The sequence below is a fragment of the Peromyscus maniculatus genome, chromosome 20 (genome assembly GCF_049852395.1).
Source record: "Peromyscus maniculatus bairdii isolate BWxNUB_F1_BW_parent chromosome 20, HU_Pman_BW_mat_3.1, whole genome shotgun sequence".
Lineage (NCBI taxonomy): Eukaryota > Metazoa > Chordata > Mammalia > Rodentia > Cricetidae > Peromyscus > Peromyscus maniculatus.
This window is the reverse complement of record NC_134871.1, coordinates 7,065,373-7,071,372: the sequence shown is the minus strand read 5'-3', so window position 1 is coordinate 7,071,372 and position 6,000 is coordinate 7,065,373.

Below are 6,000 nucleotides of genomic sequence, written 5' to 3'. Positions count from 1 at the left end.
CTATCGGTTGTGTTTGTGTGTGTGTGTGTGTGTGTGTGTGTGTGTGTGTGTGTGTGTGTGTGTATGTATGTTGGGGGGGAGAGAGAGGCAGGCAGACAGATAGACAGGCAAACAGAGACAGACAGAGAAAATATGTGTTTACATGTGTCAGAGTTTCTGCTGTGAAAATTCTGGCTACAATCATCAGACATTATAAGGCAAACAAAGATAAGAGATAGGCAGGGATAAAACCACACTACTACTACTGGGCTTGAGAAGTGATGGCATGTGGCCACCCATTAGGAAACCTCATTTGTGGAAGAGATGAGCCCATCTCAGGGGGAGGGGAACCCTGGTAGTCTGCCCAGGGCATCCAGGCTATACATCCTCAAGTGGGCATCTCTATGAAGCAAGGCTCCTCCCTCCTTGAGCTTCCTTTCTTTGTTGCCGAAGTCCATGGTTTCATTCCTGCATTTCTTTTCTCCCTCCTCTCCCTGGCATTGCTTTGGCCAACACATCACATTTCCCTGTCCAGTTAACTATGTAGCAACCGCCTCCTCCTCGTAATGTCCTCCTAGCCTGCTTGTCTAAGGGAGGAGCCCATTTCTTGGTTCCACCCTCTGACTAAGCTCCCTCTCTTGTGGCTCTTCCTTCCCTGAGGAACCAGAAGCAGCTCCTGCCCAAACTCTTACTTTTATTCTTACCAATTTAGTGGTCAAGATACCCTGTCTATCCATTCAAGTTTAAATTCAGCTCTGTCGGGTCACTGTTCTGCACTATTAAAGTAGTCTGCATGATTCTTTCAGGGAATTTCATAAAGAATTACCTCTTACAATAAACAGACAAATAAGCTCCCATGAAACTCCTGTCTTCAATAACTGTACTGCCACCATGTTGGGCTTTCTTTGGTGCCATTGCTTGTACTGAGACTATTTCTTTTTCCTGATTTTAGGGTCTTTAATCTACTTTCCTGAATTTAGAAATTGCCCGTGGGAAGTTAGACTCCACAACTAAACTTCACTCTTTCCCATATATTTGCACCTATCATCTTTCCCCCCAAATTGTGAGCCTCTATTGTTCATTTGCTGTATTATTTGGAATATTTAAACTCTATGGTGCTTTAATATAGGACTTGAATGTGATGATATATTGTGGACCTTGATAAACTTATCTGAGGATCAGAGGATGGAGCCAGCCACCGAATTAGACACAGAGGTCAAGCAGTGGTGGCACACATCCTTAATCCTAACACTCGGGAGGCAGAGATCCATCTGGATCTCTGTGAGTTCAAGGCCACAATGGGAACAGAGCCAGGTGTGGTGGTACACACCTTAATCCTAGCACTTGAAATATCATGTCTTTGCTTGGGAAGGACACAGGCCTTTAATCCAGGAAATAATATGGCAGGACAAAGAAAAGTAAATAAGGTGTGAGGAAACAGGAACTCATGCACTTGAGGCTGAGGATTTCATAGAGGTAAGAACATGGTTGGCTTTTTCTGTTTTTCTAATCTTTCAGCTTTCACTCCAATATATGATCGGGTTTTTTTAAAATTGGTAACTATGGGGGTTCAGCCCCTCAATAGTCCCCTCCCAGGGTCTGGGAAGAATCTACAACCAGTTGATAATTAATCTTTGAAGAAAGAAAATGAATCTATGTACATGAAATTCCTTAGTCCATACACTTTATTATTCTGTCAGTTCTCTGTCTACAAGTTTATACTCTGCTCTCATTTTTAGTTCCTTTTTTGTCCAATTTCTCTTTACATTTATCTGTTGTCTCCTCTAGGTTCTATCTTAATTTTTTCATCTAGTTCTGCTCCTTCTAGGTTCTCATCCATCTAGTTCTTTCCCATATCAGCTCCTCTCCCATCTCCTTTTCTCTCATCTTGTTCTTCCTCATCTTGTTCGTCTGTATCTGGATCTTCCTCATCTTTCATCTCGTTCCTCTAGTACTCTTTTCTAGCCCTTCAGTCTAGTTCTTCCCCATCTCAGTTTATTCCTCTCAAGTTCTTACCCATCTAGTTCTTCCATTCTCTTTTCTCTTTTCTGTTCTTGTGCCCTGGAAGTCCTGGTATATATACACTTACAAGCAGTATTCCCTTAGAAGTGCAAGCCAGGCTTCCAGGGTCAAAGGGAGGGGTGATAAGAATCACACAGAGGTGCAATAACCATTAATTATCATTTGCAACACCAAAGGGAGGTGACCAATGAGGAAATGAATTAACTAAAGGTTAAATTCGGGTAATATCTAAGAAGAGGAATCTTATGTGCACAACTATAATCTTAAATGTGATTGGTAGAAAATGTTAAGACTCTATAAGTTGCTAGGTCAATGGAAGAAAATAAAATTGTCTCCTTTTTTCCTGTGGTTCCTATCTGTCCAAGCTATCTGCCATTTTTCTGCAGGATGGGCGAAAGTGTGCTTTGTTGCTAGGCAACTTGTGTACAGCTAGATGCCTCTGGTGATAGTTAGAGATCTGGAGCTAGAGGTAAGATTTGGGAAAGGAGGAAGTTAAGCTTAATTGGCACATCTTCCAGGCCTTCTCAAATGGTGGCCTGGTTGCTTAAGTCTGTTCTTAGAGAGTACAGAGGTATCTCTGATAAGGTACTTTCCTCCATCTGGAGATGGACCTGGCTGGGTGCTGCCAATGATGATAATTACAGGGAGGCTTGAACTGGGGTTCGGGCTGAGCATAGCTGTTAGAGCAGAAAGTTATGTAAATATTCCTACAAGTGGGTAGGTAAGGAATTAGAGGTCTATAAAGTTAGTAAGGCTGTAAGAAAGAAGGGTCCGAGCTAAATTGTGTAAAGCTATTACTTAATGTTCACCTGACCTAGGCAGTGTCTCCTTGTGTAATTTACCTTAAATCAGGAGACTTGCATGTGCACTGTTATTACAGTTAGTCCTTGAAAGTGGCTAAGGGAGATGACTGAGGAAGCTTTTCCTGAGGCTGTTCTCCAAACACCTTGCATGTTTATGTCCAGAGAGTGATCAGTCCATACTGTTAGCCCTTCTTAGGGAAAAATCAATTGGGAAAACTATGAAGGCACACATGATTTTCATAACAGAATACAGCTGATATATAACAAGCCAAGTAACACCAAAAGCTCCTTGGAATTTGGCTTCCTTTGGAGGAATTCCCTGATCCCTCCAGGTAGTGACTTTGTCATAACCAGCTGAGTTCTTATGATATATTCCTGAGGCCTGCAGCAGTTTCTTAGAAGACCTTTAAAGATTCGTGTTACACTTGATGATTGCTTACCTCTAATGTGCCTATTATGTTACAGATACTCAAACATATTAACAAACACAATGACAAAAAGTGGAAGTTGACAACATCAGTCAACACATTACTAGTAATCAATTAATTGTCCTGGTGATATTGGCTTTTATATTCATACCTGTGATCAAATAATTTGTTTTATATTAGAAAATTGTCACTTGATTATCTATGTCCGATATTGTATCTGTAGTTTAATGGCTTTAGGTAAAGGTATTATTTTTCCTTCAAAGGAGGCTTTATTGGTGAAAACCAATGGAACCAATATCACCGAGAAAGGGGACAGGTGTGTGAACAGTGATTAGAAGCCACAAGAACAATCACCAGACCGAAGCAATTCTGTCATGCTGTTCATTGACCTGTCCTACAGTTTTCTGATGCTACTGGAATCTCTAGAGATCATCACCAGCTCCTTCTGCAGGAACCTCATAACAACTGTCATGTACAAAGACCTCTATACCTCTATCAGTGTCCTGGGTTATCAAGATGCTGGACCAAGGGCTGACTGGGTAATCTGTCCCTGGAGGAGACAATTTCACATTTTATTCACATACATTTTGAGATAGAGAACTTTACCTCTCAATGCTCCATCTAGAGAATATTTTCCATAGGTCAGGCAGGAGAGGAGTTAAATGATCGGTGTCTTAGTTACCTTTCTATTGCCTTTGACCAAATACCATGATCAAGGCAACTCATGAAAGGAAACATTCAATAGAGGCTTGTAGTCTCAAGGTTGAGTCAATGACCACCATAGTGGGAAGCATGACAATAGGCAGGCAGGCCAGCATGGCTTTGGAGCAACAGCTAAGATCTTACATCTTTATTTGCAAGCATAAGACAGAGAGAAAGAGAGAGCTTACTGGAAATGGTGTGGGTTTTTCTGTCATTCTCAAACAGTTCCACCAACTGGGGACCAAATATTTAAATATATGAGTCTATGGGAGTCATTCTCATTTAAACCACCACACTAGACAAGTAACCAATCAACCAAATCAACATATCAGTCAAAAACTATTGCTAAACTTATAGCCATGTCAAATGTTCTGACATTGAAACACATTGTCATCTACAAAGTTCAGAACCATGGAGTTGAGTTACCAAAAACCATTTCATTAAGTTTTTAGTTCATTTACTGTTTTGTGCTGGGCAACATTTGTAGCTATCCTAAAGTACATGTTGCCTGTAGGCTGCAGGTTGAACATACCTACCAGGATATGGGGACAGACTGAGGTGTGAAACAATCAATGCCTTGCTTCTTCCTATTTGAACTTTCACATTATTAATCCTGTGAGATTTTTCTCCTAAAAGTCTATGTTTCTAGAATTTATTTATTTTGAAGGGTTTAAATTGATCTGTTGAATTAATCTCTTTCTTATAACACTGGTTGTTGCAACACAGCTTTATGCTGAGTCCCTAGAAGCAGAGTTTGAGACTCATTTTTTTTTGTGAAAGCAATGCATTAGCATAATCACCCACCAGGGAAAAAGCAGAGCAGTATAGAGAAAGGGAAAGTGTTGGGCAAGAACACAGTTCTTAAACACAGTTAAGATGTGGCCTTGGCAAGATCCAGGGGAAAGCCCTTTTAATCATTAACTCATAGCTAGGTTGTCCTTTTGAGGCAAGAAGGTAATCCTTTATCTACCATATTAACCAGATGTTGCCTTTGGATGGCCCGTAGAGGTTGAGCAGATCTCTCCAAGTGAAGTAGCTGACATCTGGGGTTGCCTGACCCACAGAAAGTGGGCATCTGTGAGCCATTAGCAGCTGGCTCTCACAGAAGCTGGTTTTGGATTAGACCAGAATGGTAAAGGAAAACCTAGAGAGCCACTCCATCATTTAAAATCGAAGCCACTGAACTCCACTGATTTCAGTAATGAGTTATTTGTCTTTCCTCCCTGACCCTACATGCACATAATTTAGAAAAAGGAGAATTAATCTGAAATAATCCCTTGGCTCTCCTTTTTTTACTTTCTCGGGATATGACAAAAAATGTGGCTATAACGTTCACCATATGGCTAGAATAGCCACAAATCAGATAAGTATGGGGCAGAAGACTTTGCCTAGCAGCCTCAAACACAAAGATACTTAGTAACACTCAGACCTCCTTCTAGTTTAGGACTGTGTGGTCCCCTTCCAATGTTAAGTTTTACTTGTATGTGACTATGCCAAGTACTGAACTGTGATATCTTCCTGAAATGTCAATTAGTTGCAGAACATAGACCTTTAAACACTGGCATTTCTAATTCTTTTTTTTTTTGAGGAAAGAATTCCAATGATGATTTATTAATAACAAAATAACCACGATCATTGTTTTTAAATGTCCCTTCTTTTTTAATTATCTCAAGTATGTAGTACAGTATAAGTAATTATTATTATTTTCTGTAATCTTTGAAGAAACAGATGCATAGAAAAGTGTATACCTTATCTAGTGGCACACAGCTAGCATGAAACAAAGTAGGTATGAGTTTTGGATTTTTTTTTTCATTATTTTTGGGTGTGTCAAAATGATCTCAGCATCTCACAGCTGATTGTGTTTACTGTGGCTCTGAATTGAAGGGTCAGTGGAGTCAATAGTTTTCATCATAAGTTTCTTGTTTTCTCCTCTATGTGTTGAAATCTCAAATTCTGGTAATGTCCTGCCTTTTAGACCTAAGATGCTTCAAATGCGCCACTGCCAGTAGAACGAGCTCACAGCTGAAACTGCACTGAAATCAGCTTGTTTACTCGGGTCCCTTGAG